Here is an 18,913-nt window from a genome sequence, read left to right as displayed (position 1 = left end):
TTTTAAAGACATTAATACTTTTATTCAGCAAGAATGCATTCAGTTGATCAAAGGTTACAATAAAGATATTCAAAATCTTACAAAATATTTATTTTTCAAATAAATGCTATGTTAAATTTTCTATTTATCAAAGTATCCAGATTTTTTTTTTCTGTTTTTCAGTTTTTACAAAAATATTAAGCAACAGTTTTCAACACTGATAATAATAAGAAACGTTTACTTAGCAGCAAATTAGCAGATTAGAATGATTTCTAAAGTGACACTGGTCCACTGAATATCACAGCATTAAATAACATTTTAAAATATATTAAAATAGAAAAAAAGGTTATTTTAAACCACAATAGGCTTAAATTTAATATTGCTGTTTTTTTTTTTTTTGTTCTTGTATTTTTGTATTTTTGATCATACAAATGCAGCCTTGATGAGCATGACAGACTTCTATTCAATCAATAAAAATCTTTTTGAGCCTATAAATTTTCAATGGTAAAGTATTTAAATCCAATAAAACGAAAAGTTAATAATTTCTTGAATATAATTGTGTGGATAAAAAACAAAAAACAAAAAAAAAACCCTTGCTGTGCTTTACTGTCATCTATTCTTAACAAATGACACTTAAAAATAGATTAAGACAAACAAATGAAACATGACAGCAGTCATATCACTTCCATGTCACGCATCCTCATGTTGATTTCTATTGTTGTGTTTGTGGTGGATGTCTTCAGCATTCACTGAGTCTACAGAGCTACAGTGGCAGAACGGCACAGCATTGAAATAGAAACTGGCATTTTCAGAAGCTCCTCGTCTGACCCTGCTCTTTGTAATCTATAGTTCTGTGGTCAGAGTCTCAGTAGAGGTCAGCTAGTGATTATGGGTGGAGTCCCACTGGATTGAGAAATGAGGTTAGATCCGAGTAGAGACATGCTTTCTTTCTTTCTTTCTTTCTTTCTTTCTTTCTTTCTTTCTTTCTTTCTTTCTTTCTTTCTTTCACTATACAATGACACAATACAATAATAGCTGATTGAGTTTGCAGACGGCCTGATGAACGGAGGAGTGGAGGATTGTGAAGTAGTACTTATGTACTTACGTAAACGGACATAAAAAAACTTGAATGTGGTCAAATGGTTGCTCGAAAACTAGGTTAGAAGGTAAATATGTCTCCACAAATCGTGTGTATGAATGGAGGTTATGTACATAAGATAAAATCAACAGAATTAATATGCTCTGAACAATATAGAGAAAAATTGCAGTATACTATATTTTCTGGTAAAGCTAATTTTCAGCATCATTACTCCAGTCTTCAGTGTCATACCATCTTTTATAATATACTGTTTTATGACTCAGTTATTAATAATGGTTCTTATTATTATCAATGTTGAAAACAGTTTTGCATTAAAAAAAAAAAAGAATCCCAACTTTTGACAGATAGTGTATTTTATGAAGTCAACTGGCTTCCTGACATAAGAATGCATGTATTACAGAACATTTTAACTGCTGTACTACTATAATGCTAGATCTTCACTGTATTTTTGCATATTAAATCACCTTTGAATCTTTCCCACTCCACTCTACGGTTTATCAATAGAACTGCATATATTTAATTTCTTTGATTGGTATGGTACAATTACAATAAAATAAATAAATAAATAAATAAATAAATAAATAAAAAATCCCACCATTAATTTGTAAAACTTCATATGTGTTTGTAGTAATACAGAACTGTTTCACTAAATGGTTTATTAAAGTGTGTAAAAGCACTATTAGCCCGAATGAGTGTTGCGGAAGCATTATGAATCTCCTGTGAACAGCTGCTTTTTCATCACCATTCGTAATATGGTCCTAATGAGTACACTGTAGCTGTCCACTCTGACTGCCTGAACCAAAAGGTGTCTTTCTTTGAAGACCCTACTTTTATGAACGGAAGCACCCCGTTTGAAGAGCTGGATGCAAACACACACATTCACAACAAATAGTTAACACACTTCTGCAGGGCAGGAACCAGCACACCATGTAATGAAGCATTAGATTTAATGAAACACTCCACACCTGAGGCAAAGCTGCTCTTCTTTCACATTTCTCTGCTTCTCTACAGACAAGCCCGAGTTTCTATTGTCCAGAAGATTTGTGGCAGTACAGCAGGAGAAAGTGAAATTTAATGTCTTTGTTTCCTGATGAAGTCGTTTATCACTGGGACTGTAGTATATCAGGGCTTTGCTGTTCTTGTGGCTTGAAGTTGTGTGGTTATGTAAACATACTACACGTTGACTTGTAATATTAATCTCTTTCATAAAAATTGACCTAGTTTTACAATGTTATATTGCCACTATAGTACCATTATTATATTATGCACTGCCTGGCCAAAAAAAAAAAAAAAAATTCCATCTGGATTTAAATAAGCAATTTATAATATAATTATATAATATATAATAAAATATATAATTTTAGAATTTAATAATTATTGCAGTGATTGATATATTTCTGGTTTTTGTATGTTTGACAACAATTCTTTTAACCCTAACTGATGCAGTGTGTAGCCTTTCACCTTTCAAACAACTGCGTCTGAAGAGAAGTACCCATGTCCATTTTCCAGGAAGACAATGTCAAGATTCATCAATTTGTGAAAGACTGGCCGCTACAGAGTCCTGACCTTAAACCTACTTAAGTCTTTTTGATATGCTGGAGTCGACTTTACACTGCCTGTCCAAAAAAAGGTTAACATTGATAACATTGTGTTATGCAATGTCACAACATTTATTTCCATCGAGTTGCATCATTTTTTGGCCAAGATCTTGTATTAAAAAAAATGAGTGAATGAAGTGACTCATACTCGGAAATTGTGCTCTGAATTTAACCCATTTAACTGTGCACACACACAGTAGTGAACACACAGACACCGTGAACACACACACATGGAGCAGTTGGCAGCCATATTGCTGTGTTGATCGGGGAACAGTTTTGGGTTTGGTGCCTTGCTCAAGGGTTTCACCTCAGTCGTGGTATTGAGGGTGAAAGAGAGCACTGGCAATTCACTCCCCACACCTACAATTCCTCCCAGACCTGAGACTCGAACCCACAATCTTCGGGTTACAAGTCTGACTCTCTAACCATTAGGCCACGACTGACAATGGGAGAGTCAAACCACTCTGTAAAGTCATCTCCATCACTTTCAAAAGACTTTCAATAGGGTTAAGCTCAGGACTCTGTGGCAGTCAATTCATACAAGAAAATTACATTTTTTTCATACATTTTGTAAAATGCAATACATTTTCAATTGGAGACAGATCTGCTAAATGCCAGTCACTTATGGCATTTGCTCTGCTGCACTGACAGACGTTTGCTTTTGGATCTGTCAATGGTGAAATTCTGGATGGTCCCTTTGGTCTTTGGTACTGAGAACTTAACCTCCACTTTCTCCTTGAGTAACAGAGATTCAAGTTGCATTTATTGATGCAGCAGCAGACTGTGTTAAGTGACAGCGGTTTGCCGAAGTACTCCTGAGCCCAAGTGGCTATATTTAACACTGCAGCATGATGGTTTATAATGTAATGACACCAAAGGCTCAAAGGTCATGCACATTCAACTGAGGTTTCCTGCCTTGCCCTATGTGTATTGAGATTTCTCTGGATTCCCTTAATCTTTTCACAATATTATGTATGGTAGCTGGTGAAAGACCTAAAATCTTTATTTTGCAATTTTGTGATTTTTATTTGTTTGACACTTATCTCATAAAATTTGGCACAAAATGGCTTTGCTGGCAATAACTGAGTTGCTCCTTTTATACCCAAACATGATCCCCTCACCTATTACCAATTCAGCTGCTTATTGTGGACTGTTTCAAATCAGGTTAATTTGGATATTCTATAACATTTTCAATTTTATTTAACCTCTGTCCCAACATTTGTGGAGTATGTTGCAGCCATCAACATCAAAATCTGCTTACATTTACAAAATACATTTAAGCTGGTCAGTAAAAACATTGGAAATCTTTTCTTTGTGCTTTTGCCAATTAAATAAAAGTTGTAAATTATATTATATATATATATATATATATATATATATATATATATATATATATATATATATATATATATATATATATATATATATATATATATATATATATATGTATATATATAAACTTCGACCATATCTCTCACATGATAACAATGATTTAACCATGGTTTCATTAGAAAGTCTCTTATGTTCACTAAGGCTGCATACATTTGATCAAAAATACAGTGAAAACTGTAATACTGTGCAATATGTTTTTTGCAATATGCAATATGTGCAGCTTCAAAATCCTCAGTACTCATTTTGCTGGACCTGTCTGCTGCTTTTGACACTGTTAATCACCAGATTCTCCTGTCCACCCTCAGAAAGATGGGCATCTCTGGAACCGCACTCCAGTGGCTTAACTCCTACCTGTCTGATAGATCCTTCAGTGTGTCTTTGAGGGGTGAAGTTTTCTAAGTCACAACAACTTGCTACTGGGGTTCCTCAAGGCTCAGTACTTGGACCGCTTCTCTTCTCCATCTACATGACGTCATTAGGATCTGTCATTCAGAAGCATGGCTTTTCCTATCACTGCTACGCTGATGACACTCAACTCTACTTCTCATTCCAACCAGATGACCCGACGGTAGTTGCTCGCATTTCAGCCTGTCTGAGTGACATTTCCAGCTGGATGAATGACCATCACCTTCAGCTCAACCTTACTAAGACTGAACTGCTGGTGGTTCCAGCTAACCCATCGTTTCATCACAACTTCTCTATACAGCTGGGTTCGTCAACCATAACTCCTTCCAGGACAGCCAGAAACCTAGGAGTTGTGATGGATCATCAGTTAAGCTTCACAGAACATATTGCTACAACGACCCCGGTCCTGTAGATTTGCCTTATTCAACATTAGGAAGATTAGACCCTTTCTGTCAGAGCAATCCACCCAACTTCTTGTCCAAGCTCTTGTTCTCTCCAGACTGGACTATTTGTAATGCTCTCCTGGCGGGCCTTCCTGCATGTACTATCAAGCCTCTACAACTGATCCAGAATGCAGCAGCGAGGGGTTGTCTTCAATGAGCCGAAAAACAGCCCATGTTACTCCTCTCCTCATCAGGTTACACTGGCTACCAGTAGCCGCTCGCATCAAATTCAAGGTACTGATGCTTGCCTACAAAACGACCACTGGCACGGCGCCAACTTACCTAAATTCACTAGTTCAATCTTATGCACCCTCCAGAAGTTTGCGCTCTGCAAGTGAACGACGCCTTGTGTTGCCATCCCAAAGAGGTTCAAAATCACTCTCACGGACTTTTTCCTGGACTGCTCCCAGCTGGTGGAATGACCTCCCGATCTCAATTCGAACAGCTGAGTCTTTACTCATTTTCAAAAAACATCTAAAGACTCATCTTTTTCGCCTGCACTTAACCAACTAATACTAGTACTTACCTTTTTTCTTTTTCTTTTCTATCATATTCCAAAAAAAAAAAAAAACCCTGGCTACGTGTTCTGTGCTAGACTAACTGAGACTTGTCATAGCACTTGTATACCGTTGTTGTTTTCTCGTTGATCTGATTGTTTCTACTGTTCTCATTTGTAAGTCGCTTTGGATAAAAGCGTCTGCTAAATGATTAAATGTAAATGTAAATGTAAAATGTTCACTAAGGCTGCATACATTTGATCAAAAATACAGTGAAAACTGTAATACTGTGCAATATGTTTTTTTTTAGCAATTTTAAAATAACTATTTTCTAATGTAAAATATAAAAATATATAATTTCTTCCTGTGATGCAAAGCTGAATTTTCAGCATAATTACTCCAGTCTTTAGTGTCACATGATCATTCAGAAATCATTCTAATATGCTGATTTGGTGCTAAAAAAAAAAATCACAGAATTTATAAATAAATAATATAAATTAAAAATAATAAGAACACACCCAGATCTGTCAATGAGGTGAAAAAAGCAGCAGACACAATAGTTAAGACAATAAGACCTGTCACACAGGTGACATCACTGACTTGCATATAAATCTGAATGATTAGATGGCCAGATGGGTTCATTTCATATTTCTTCATTGGAAAGATGGACACATTTCAGACGTTAGATGCACTACTATGCCTCTCTCCGCTTGTAGCAGCTTGTAGACAGATGTTTCGTTTGGCTGTGGTTGCCCAAGGCACAGCACGAGAAAAGAAAAAAAGTTTAAAGCAGGTACCATATAGCTGCCTTGTTACGCAGGGGCCTTGCAGTCTGAGGGGCCATTTAAGCATCAGGAGAAGTTCATACAGTACATGTCCTACAACAGTGTGTAAAAATTTATCTTTCCTTCCTCTAAATAAAAACTGAAGCCAGGCCTTTGAGACCTAAAATTAACGCCCCCATATTAAACCAAAGACACTGCAATTTCTCTGCTCTATAATAAGGGAGTAACAAAATGCAACCTGCTTGAGTCTACGTGTTCTGGTCAAGATATTCTTCTCTATCCATCCATCTATCCATTTTACTTCCTCACATTCAAATTGACTTCTGCACACTGTTTTTTTTTTTTTTTCAACCTCACTTCATATTCAATTAAAATCCTGGAATTAACTGAAATTTAAAAGGCAATCTCAACTCAGTTCAGAATGGAACAGAACCTTGAGAAAAATTACATCAAACCTTAATTTTTTTTTAAACAAGCTAATTGACAGATAACACACCACACACGTCTACATATGCACCATGTTCACGCTGCATGTTTCAGCTGGTGTGTGTTTATTGGCCCTGTGAAGTGCGTGTTGGCTTGTTTCTGTGTACACTTTGCATATGTGTGCCAAACAGTAGCTTCTGGGTGTCAGGCACACTTCACAAGCTCCTGTTAGAAGTTAAAGAGCAACGTGAATGTGTTAGTTGGCGCCTGCGCTTACTAAGACACTTCTGGAGCTCAGCAGGTGAGCAGTCACACAATTACACATGCTTTTACAGCATCAGCTCTCACTCCACAACCACGATGCAATTAAACAGCTTCTATTAAACAAAAACTAAGCATGCACAAATTCACAATGCTTGATCAAAGAGTCCACAAAGCTTGTACTGAGCTCTAAAACAGCTTGCCTTTACTCAGTCCAAAAGTGCTGAACTTGTCCCCTCCATCCAACCATCCATAATATTCACTGTACTGCTATGCTTCTATGTTCCAAAATTTTCCACAAAAATTTTAAGCAGCACAACGGTTTTCAACATTGATAATAATAAGAAATGTGTATTGAACAGCAAATCATCAAATTAATGATTTCATGATCATGTGACACTGAAGACTGGAGTAATGATGCCGAAAATTCAGCTTTGCCTTCACAGGAATAAATTACATTTTACTTCTTTCAAAAACAGACAAAAAACAAACAAACAAACAAACAAACAAACACTTTATTTATTTATTACTTTTTTTGTAAGGGTGTAAAGTGGATACACAGCTGTAGAAAGGAAATGATGAGGATTCAGTGCCTTCTTCCTCCACACAGACGGCATGTTTTACTTCACCCCCTGTCTGGCCGCCAGGCGCTACCATGGCATCATTTCAGCTTTAATAATCTCTTCACGTTCCAGACTAATGACAGGGTGGAGGTGGGTGGTGGTGAAAGGGGGATCTCTCCAGGTCTGGAGACGACTGTAAACGTCTGTCATTAGAACAGAGGCAAAAATCATCCCACACAATTACAGGTGCCCACTGTACACAGAGACTGGAGAGAAATTTAGGGCTCTGGGGAACAGGTGGTTTGACTTTCAGCTGGTATAACGTTTTATAGTTACAGAATTTGAATCTAATCAAATAACAGTCATATATTTAGTATAACTTAGTAAATTATTACTAAAAGATGGGGCAACTAATACTAATTGGTCATTTCTTGGTATGTAGACTTTTGAAATCAACCTCAGACACTTAAACTTTATGAATTAATTTCATGCACAACTGAAACAAAATTATCAAATTGGAACCTAAATATAAAAATAAAGGGCTAAAGTTAGTAATTTCTCAGAATTAATCTGCTGGTACTCACTTGTGTGTGCACTACTGTTTTCCCTCCAAAATGATGTCACTTCCTGGTGGATGATGTCATTAGGGATCTGTCCTCGACTAGTTAAAAATATCTTACAACTGACTTGATTGAAAGTGATTGAAACAGAAAACACAGAGAAAAAAACTAAGTTGATTACTTAAAAATATAAATACCCCCCCCCCCAAAAAAAAAATCCCATCATAATATTATAATATTTAGTTTTATTTTAATTATAATATCACCAAGAAAACATTTATAGTTCTGAACCTTTCTATTAGAAATGAAATAAAATACCTATAATATTTCAAAATAAATTGCAATAAATTTTAGGTCTTAGTTGTATTATTACAATATATTGTAATATTATCATATTACCAAGAAAATTTGCAATAAAATAAAATAAAATGCTAATATGATTTGCATCTTGAAAAACTGAAAGTTTAATATTTTATCCAATATATTAAGATATATATAATTTATTATGGGAGTATGAAAATAATACATAATAGCAATGACCCACTTAACCTCTTAAGACCCGAGAAGAAAGTTTTAGGAAAAAAAATAGTTTTTTCCATGTCTTTACATTGTTTAGAGCATTACAAATAATGTAAAACAACAACAACAACAAAAAACAACAACAATTTTTAAAGATATTTAATTCATAAGTTATGCTATGTCCTCGGTAGAGGACATTGGGACTCAATTTCTTTAAAAAAATGAAAAGACATGAATGAACATGCATAGGCTAAAACAACTGATTTTTTAAATCACCAATACATTTTTAGTTTTCAAGATTTTTTTAAAACCAAACTTTGTATAAAGATGATTCTCAACTATCTTATAACAGAATGATTCAATATACCATTTTTCTTTCTGCAAAATGTGTGTAAAATGACCATAAATGGGTTTTCTCATTATATACAATGTATCTATAAACTAAATCTAATTTCCATATTCATGTGTTTTTGGGGCAACATGTAATGAAAAAAGAAGTGTAATAATGGGAGTAATAATTGACAAGATTTTCACAATAATATATAATATTTAATATAATATTGAAATATCATTTCTTTACCTATTCATTTGTTATGTCTCCCAAAATGCGTAATAAACATGCTTTTATTCCCGGTGTCCTCATATGAGGACATGAAGGAAATCAACGTTCTGTTTCGTAAACAAAGTCATATTTTGGTTTAAAACCCCATTACATTTTCCTGAGATGTTGATTTATGACACACAATTAGGTAGATTTAAATGATACTTACAAAATATTATCATATTTCCATAATAGTGTTATAGTGTTACTAAATTAATTTCAGACATATTTGATGACCAAGGAGAGGGAGTGGTCATGATGAAACTTCCAATCATTTGGTATCTCTGAAAAGCCCTGAATATGCTCTGTACAGGACATGCAGACTTAAAACTGTGGCATGTACAGTCTCAGAGAAATTCACACAAATATAATGTCCTCATATGAGGCCGCAGGGTGTTAAGAGGTTAACTTTTTTAAGTGCTTGCACCTCACATTTTTGTTTCCACATGGACTTGGATCAATAATAGTACAAGTACTTTTGAGTTTTTGTTAACTCTTTAATATTGTATGCACATTTTATAGCTCAAGGTCTGTCCACCAACTACACACCGTCCAGTGTTAGGGATAAATTTGACTTCTCCTCCATGATTATTTGTGTTGGTTTGAGAAGAACAGCGCTGTGGTTCGAGGAGGAGACAAGGCCACGTGTCCATGGGCATCTGCAGATGGAGGTCTTATATGGATTGGAAATGAATGAAAGGAGGATTTCAAGAAGCTGCTGAGGTGAGCTTCGCCTCCAGGTTAAATTCCTGCTGTTTCCATTTAGCCAAGACCAGACATTCTCAATGCCGTCCACCTGATATCATTTAGTTTAGTCCTACCTGCCCTCCCTGACAAATGCTGCGGAAGCTTGTTATGCCAGCTCTCAACACAAACACAGACAGCTCTAATGATTGGGCATTCTGGAAGCTGCAAAGCATTATGGAGCCGTGTGTGCGTGTGTGTGTGTGTGTGAGTGCATGCAAGAGCCACCAAAGCCAGCAAGCTGAAAGAAACAAGGCGGGAAAGAAACTTCTGTGCAGCTCACTGTTCACTGAGAAGGGAAGCTGCAATTCAGTCAATACCAGAGATACTCAAACGATTTCAGTCGGTACAGTTTGTCTGGTCCTTGTGTTTTATAAAAAAGATTGAGAATATCAAAATCAATGTGGCATGAGCTTTTGATTAACATACATTATTGCTCAACCATAGCCTCTCACAGCTCACGCCAGATGAGAACGAGGTTAGGAGGGTTAAAGGACAACCTACAGAGAGAGAGACGAGAGAAAGAGACGTGTAATTTAACAAAACAGCTTGAAAGAGTGCAAGCAGGATTCTGTTTTACTTTGGTATAATTTAATCTCCTTTGCCTTGGACTGATTATGTATTTTAAGTTTAGGCGAGGCTTCTTGTCTTTGGCTCTTGATTTTTTTCTTCTCTCTTCTCTTTTTTTCTTATTGTCTCCCTCTGTCCTGTTAGGAAAGGTATAGAATATTATAAGATTGCTAAATTAATTCCACCAGTTTAGGTTCATTGGCCAAACTTGAACTATTACCAGTGCACAACAACTGCTCTTACTATCATCTGCAAGGAGTAAAAAGACCTTTAAGAGTGAGTCTTACTGTTAGCTTAAAGGAATAGTTCACCCAAAAATGAAAAATCATCCTCAGGCCATCCAAGATGTAAATGAGTTTGTTTCTTCATCAGAACAGATTTGGTGAAATTCAGCATTACATCAATTGCTCATCAATGGACCCTCTACAGTGAATGGGTGCCGTCAGAATGAGTCCAAACAGCTGATAAAAACATCACAACAATCCACAAATAATCCACACGACTCAAGTCAATCAATTAATGTCTTGTGAAGTGAAAATTTGCATGTTTGATGTAAACAAATCCATCTTTAAACTATTTTAACTTCAAAGAAATTTGAAAAGTTCTCCAAAAACTTTTGAAATTTTGCTTTCTCCAGTGGAAACGTCATCTCGTCTGAATCAGGAGGGAGATCAAGCACTGTTTATAAGCAAAAACAGTCCAAAAACATTTTGAACAAACACATTGGTTGATTTTGATGTGAAAAGACAACAGGGGATGGACTTTTTCACTGGAGGAAGCCTTATTATGGAGTATGGAGCGGTATTTTAGTCAGAAGCAACATTTTCAAGTTAAAATGCCTTAATGATGGGTTTGTTTTTACAAACACACCACTTTTCACTTCACAAGACTGTAACTGATGGACTGGAGTCATATGGATTACTTGTGGATTATTGTGATGTTTTTATTAGCTGTTTGGACTCTCATTCTGACGGCACCCATTCACTGCAGGGGATCCATTGGTAAGCAAGTGATGTAATGCTAATTTCTCCAAATCTGTTCAGATGAAGAAACAAAGTCATCTGTATCTTGGATGGTCTGAGGATAAATAAATAAATATATATATATATATATATATATATATATATATATATATATATATATATATATATATAATGCAACATATAAAATAGCAATGCTTTGTTTTAAATGAAAGGTCCCTATAGGTCCTTATCTTACCAAGTATGAAGTAGAAAAAAAATACAATAGGTGAAATTATAAACAAATCAACAAAGTCGATTAAGCTGAATTATTAACGGAATATTAACAGAATATTATGGGGAAAATGCTAAAAAGAAGGTATTTGAGGCTAAATGCTAAAAAGAAGGTATTTGCTACTTTATTTGAGGACCACAAGGCTAATGGGTGAGAAAGATAGACAGAAAAGGAAGGAGACAGAAAGAGTGCTAGAGTTTATGGAAAGTATGGCAGCACTCTGCGTTTATATTGCCAGAAATGACAGCACAGAAGGAGGACACGAGGCAGTAGAACCACAAATCTTCTAAAGTAAATGGTGATGAGGAGAAGAGATGAGGATTTCAGGAATGTAGGAGAGAGAGAGAGTTATGAAACGAAAAATATTCAAGACTTTTCACCCTTCAAACCACATTAATGCATCTACGCTGCTACTGTTTTTGTCAATCATTAAGATTAGCTTACCTTTGTGTCCAACTAGAGATAGAGCTTGCAAAGGTCAAACTAGTAACCATAGACATTAAAGTATGACTGCATTCCCACAAATGTGCACAAAGATTAATATGACATTGTAATTATTACATAGTATTATATGATGTCATTTGAAGAATTTAAATGCCTCACAAACTCACAAACACGCTATGATCTTTAGATGTCAGATATCAGCAAAAGTTTTATGTGCTAATAGTTACCAATAATAGTGTACAACTCTCTCCATTTTACACATTTTAAGATATTTAAATCCATGTTTCCCTACAACGAGTGCAGTAAATATAGAAAAAATATTTCCTAAGTGAGCCTCTTTATCACTCATATTGAATATTTAAATGCGGTGACACTACCATTCAAAAGTCTGGGTCGGTAAGATTTTTAAAAACATTAATAAAGTATTATAATAATATAAAATAGCTGTTTTCTATTTAAATATATTTTAAAATGTACTTTATTCCTGTGATGACAAAGCTGAATTTTCAGCATCGTTACTGCAGTCTTCAGTGTCACATGATCCTTCAGAAATAATTCTGATATGCAGATTTGAAGCATTTTTGTTCAATAGAACAGCCTTTATTTTTTTGTGACAATTTAAAAGTCTTTTCATGTAACTGTATTCAAAATCTTTATGACCCCAAACTTGTCATGTTTTTTGGTCGTGTATCATTATTGGAAATTATGGCAATGTGATTACTATAGCATCTCAGAAGCAATTAGATATTAAGTATTCACTGTATTTTCTACAGAAAACCTGAGCACCCTGGCACTGGACAGAACCATTTCCTCTCTGCTGCAGGGTAGGACAGAGGAAGCCAGAAGGTCATGGAATATTCTAACAAAATGAATGGAGAGAAGATGAAGGGGAAGAATACAAGAAGATGTTGTTTCTTCTAATTGATTGCACGTATTCACAGGAAATCAAGTAGATATCTAGTCTTATACTGCTTCCAGCTTAACTAACCACAATTGCAAAATGCAATGTGCAAAATGTTAATAAAACCTGTTTTTTAAAAATCTAACATAACCCACATGCAGCAGAAAGGTCTTCAAATACTAAACCTTTATCTTGAATATTGAAAAAACTGTGAATTCAGTTATTTGTGCAATGATGAAGCACATATTTATAACGGTTTCTCAGTAGTTTGGCAATCAAGCATAAGCAGTTGTGTTTAAGTGTGTCAGTTTGGGGAGAATCTAGTGATTTTTCATGACTTTGTAGCCTCAGGTCTTGGGAATTGTTTTATTCATTATACAACCTGATACTCCATTATAAACACACAAAACCTTTAATTGATGATGCACATTACAAAAACCGGCTGCTGTTTTTGGCTCACAGATTGCATTCACCTGGATTTCAGCTTCAAGGGCACATTTAAAGTGTGCAGAGCAAAGCCATAGTGAACAAACAACAAAAATCTCTCTCTCAATAATATATATATATATATATATATATATATATATATATATATATATATATATATATATATATATATATATATAAAATCTGTCTTTCTCTACTCACCCTCATGTCGTTCCAAACTTGTTTGACTCTCTTTCTACCATTTTAAGGAATATCCTGGGCTTCCATATGATGAAAGTCAATGAGGACAGGGGCTGAAAAAGTGTCAGAAAAGCATCACAATAGTACAAAAATCATTAAAATGTCTTGTGCAATGTATTCTAAATATTCTTAAACCAGCCTAAGATGGTTTCTGGTCTTCTTTGCTCTCCCAGCCTGCTCAAGCTGATTTGTTGGCTGGTTCTAGAGTGGCTCTAGACACTTTTTAACCGGTCAGGCTGGGAGACAAGGTGAAGACCACCTTAAACTAGGACCAGCAAACTGTTTTAAACTGGATCATGCAGAGTTTTTAAGTATACGGAAGTCTCAGAATAATCAATCATACAGTAAAGCAAAAATTCATTCATAAGTTGGCTTCTGGAAATTTATGAATTTGATTACAAGTCCTTGCAAACTTCTGTTTATTGACATAACTGTCAGTAAAATATGCCTCTCTAATTTAGATGTAAAAGGCCAAGGAATGAGGCTTGTTCTTCAGCATGCCATTGATCAGTCATTCTGAGAATCACCACTCTCAATTTTTTGAACTCTTTCTGCTGGGAGCACTTTGCCCAGACCTGCGTGCTGCTGGAAAAATGTCTTGCTGAAAAGCTATTAGTCGCTCCCTTCCCCCTTTCTGCAGTGTTCCAGCCGGGAAAATTAGTCAGGGAGTGAGCTGAAATCTACGTCTGCAGAGTACATTACCTCTCTCTCTCTCTCTCTCTCTCTCTCTCTCTCTCTCTCTCTCTCTCTCTCTCTCTCTATTAGGCTCTAGACTCCTGAAATGTGCAAAAGAGAAAAGACAAAACTATGTTGTGAGATTAACAGCCTTGAATAGGAAATTTCACATCTTCCAGGTGCATTCCGTTATATATTACTGATAAACAACCATATGCTACTGATTTTACAACTCTGTCCCAGAAGAGAGAGGTGATGAGGAGCTGAATGTTATGGGGTAAATGCGGATTATGAGGAGGCAGGCTATCACCATCCCTTTAAGGACAGCATAAACATTGCCTTCTAGATGCTTCACTCTCTTACTGAAGGCATTCCTTCCCATAAGCTAGTTTATCTGACTTGAGAGGATGTCTGGCACTGAAGTCATCCTCATACCCTGGAGGAAGAGACTCAGTGATTCATTTCACGAATATGTACACACATTTTCTCTTGCCTGCTGATCCATTGTAGAGGGCTGGGTTTAAAAAAGTGAATGCAAACATTAGGAGGAGCCAAGAAAAATTTACTGTTGTACTGACAAATGTTGGTTATTAATGCATTTATACTATTTATTTTGCTTCCTTGTACTTAAAATGAAGTTAAATGAAATAAAATCATTTTAAACAATCTAATGTTTCTGGAAAATACCTCATATGTCATATATATATATATATATATATATATATATATATATATATATATATATATATATATATATATATATTTGTTTGTTTGTGTTGTGGGGGGGGGGTGGGGGGTGGGGGTTGGTCCGTGCCTGTGAAAACCCAGCTAAAGTCTTATTTTTTTGTGATTTACTGTTTTACATCAAATCATTCTTCATAATGTAAAGAACATTTGTGAAAATGTATCCTTGATATCATTAATATTGACTGAGTAAGGCCATGTCAAAGATTGAAGTCATAGTGAAATTAATGGTTGAAATCAAACTTTGATGCTTGTTATCTCAAAATTAGATTTTGAAACTTTAGCCTGGATTTCACAGACAGGGTCACATATATATAAACACAACCGACCGCAACAATATGAATTTATTTTAATTGCATTCCTTTATACTTAGGCTTATTCCTTTATACTTAGACTTAGGTTACCTCAAGTCTGCACACAACTCTGCTTTCAGGTGTTTGGTTATTTTATGGTACATGAGTTAGAAACAGACGAAGGAAGTCTGAGAGGGAAGAAAACGTGATGTTCATATTCGTGTGCAGATATGTGAGTTTCACTGTCGGCGTTTGTGAGTTTTAACAGTTGTATGCAGTGTGTGAAATGTCCTAAGGTGAAAAGGCCCAATAACGATACTGCGTAAATGCTGAAGAGCTGCTATTTCCTGTGTGTTTAACTACTTGACTGAATGTTTTGAGTTTCATTGGAGGATCTGTTTAGATCTATGTGGCGCCTCGGACTCTGTAAAACAAAATTTTGAGAGCTGTCTTAAAATTCAAAAGTACAGAGTTTAGTTAACAACAGGAAAGAAGATTGACTTAAGTAGCTTACGTTTTTTTGTAGCCTTTAGTAGCTGCAGTGTTGATTGGAATTGGATTGTCAAAATGGTTAGCAGGAATCTATGGAAATCCAAACACATGCATTTGTGAAAAGTTCCACTTTAAAGGAATTCAATGAAACCTAATTTAATATTGGTGGATCAATTAATATCAACTTTCTCTGTCAAGCCCACTTTTTCCTTTGTGTCTCATTCAGTCCATCACCCCCTTCAGCACAAACAACATTCTCTATTCTGCAGTGGCCATTACATCAGCTGTCAGGAGACTGTTGAGTCAGCTTTAAGTCAAGCCCAAGTCTGTGTATGACAGAGGAAGAGGAAGAGGAAGAGTGAGAGAGTTTGTTTGTTCCACTCCATGCTGTACAGAGAGATATGTTAACTGGTGATAGCTGTACAAAAGATAAAGTAGGTGAATAGGTGCATTGTGAGAGGGAAAAAAAGAAAATTAAAGAGCAGAGATAACAGAGAAACAGAATTTTTGAAAAAACTCCAAAAATCCTGAACTGAAGAGCCTGACTTACAGTGAGTCATACAAAACCCAAAAAAAGGAAAATGTGTAGAAGGTGCAAGAACTGCAACTTCAGAGATTTCTTAATGTTTATCTTCAGCCTTTTTTGTCACTTTTTTGACAGTGAGAGAGGAAATGAGGAGAAAAAGGGCAAATGTTATCAAGAAATGCAAAAGGGTGCGAGCCAGATTCAAACTCCCATAACCCATATAAGCACCACTGTGCAATGTGGAGCACATACAATAACTGCCAGGCCATCTTCTTCTACTTTACCTTATTTATTCTGTCTTTATGTTTGCATTACTGTAATCACAAGAAATATTGTTTTATTTTTATATAGTTTATTTTTAATAAATTTTATTTTAAAACAAACGTTTAAAGTCCATGTAGTGACTGTCTATAAAAAAATTACAAAACTTTTAAATTTGTAATGGTACCAAACTACCCTAAATATAGAAGCCTTATTTATTTCCACAGGATATGATTAACATCAAGTTGGAGCTTTCATAAAATTAAAAATGTAGAAAAAATTTAACTTCGAATTTGACAGGTAGAGTAGTTTCCTATGCAAATCACCCGCCAGAGATGAAGGAAAAAGAAAAGGGGAGGCAAAAGAAAAATGAGGATAGCAAAGGTTATTGGTTTAAATGTATAAAATTACTTGCTCCAAGATTTAGCATCTGTCAGGGTATTTAGGAATATGTCCCACCCGTAAAAAGCCAAAGACTACACCCACAACTCAGCACATCGCCCCGCCCAGCCCACTGTGGCAGAAGTCTTACAGAAAGCAGCATTCTGGGCATTCCCTCTGTAGCCACGTCTCGCTTGGCTGAAGCCCAAGCTCACAGGCGGCGGACAATAGCAGGTTTCAACCACAAAAAGTTAGCGTTTACAGTTCCTTTTCCTTCTCCATGACAGGATCTGAAACTTAGAGATTGTCTAAATCTCAGCATGTGCTTGGAAGAAGACTCTAAAGACGCATACAAAGTCCTGCAGCCTTCATATATATGTATATATATCTATGAGTAAATCAAGTGTCTACTTGAATACATTTTTTCCTCCCCCTCTTTTCAACGCACATCTGTTTGTGCTTAGAGTGACGTTGCTAAGGTGATCCTCCAGCGCTAAAGAATAGAATAAATCTCATCCCTCTCTGCAGCCACATGTGAGATCCAGGCATGATGGGAAGAGGGCCACCAGATGGCTGCTAGGGGAAAAATAAAGCAGAAGAAGTGGGTGGGATTTGTTAGAAACCAGGGTCAAAGTTCATACCCTTGAAGGTCAACGTTGGCAGCTGCTACAGTGGCCTGGGTGGCTTTTTTGCCCTTAAAATGTGCAGTGACACCATCCATATAGCAGTTAATTTTACCTGGGAGGAAAAGAGATATTCAGCCACTTTTTGTTCATAAACAAATGCGATTGCCTTCATTTATTCACTCAACCAAGGTCCAGGATTAGTCTGTTTTGCTCTATTTTGGTGAAGATGTGAGAAACCTGATGAGACACCTGTAGTTCTTCCCAGAGGAACTTTCGGCCCCAGAGGGCTTTAAATTTCAGACTGTGATGCAGAAGTTTTCTCCATTAGACTGAAGCTCCTCCTTTCCATGGCTGATGACCCTGCACATGGCAGAATACATACAATCAAGAGTTGAGCACTAACATACCAGCCCTAGTATTGGCAACATGGCACAAAGCGGTCACTCTTGGCTGCAACAGCATATGACTTGTTTTGATTCTTTATAGGTCATGATCAAAGACAACTAAAGGCTTCTTGGCCAACACCCTTAAAAATAGTTTTAGCTGAAACCGGCATGCAAATTATATACTAAGTGAAAGTCAAGCAAAATACATTCAATTGCTACATCAGTGTGCTTAGCATTTCAATATAGCATATATAATTAGCTATATGCAACAAAACAGGCTCAAATGGGATGAATCCAACAAATTGTCACTTTCGGAATAACTAAAAAGAATCTTGTTAAATTTAATATAACTATACATATTTGTTTATTTAAATGGGGAGTCATCTCATTTATCACCAGTAAAATATGGAGTGCCACAAGGATCTGTCCTAGGTCCTCTGCTATTTTCAATATACATGTTGCCCCTTGGTAATATCATTAGAGAATACGGGATTAGTTTGCACTGTTATGCTGATGATACTCAACTATATATCTCAATGAGACCAGATGAAACTTCTAAATTATCTAAGCTAACAGAGTGTGTTAAAAATGTAAAAGATTGGATGACCAATAATTTTCTCCTATTAAATTCAGATAAGACAGAGATATTACTTATTGGACCGAAAAACATTACACAGAATCTCGTAGATTACAATTTGCAACTAGACAGATGTACTGTTACTTCCTCTACAGTCAAAGATCTGGGTGTTATATTAGACAGTAACTTGTCTTTTGAAAATCATATTTCCCATGTTAGAAAAA

Source organism: Cyprinus carpio, chromosome A3, assembly GCF_018340385.1.
Source record: "Cyprinus carpio isolate SPL01 chromosome A3, ASM1834038v1, whole genome shotgun sequence".
NCBI classification, from domain to species: Eukaryota; Metazoa; Chordata; class Actinopteri; order Cypriniformes; family Cyprinidae; genus Cyprinus; species Cyprinus carpio.
This window is presented reverse-complemented; position numbering follows the sequence as displayed.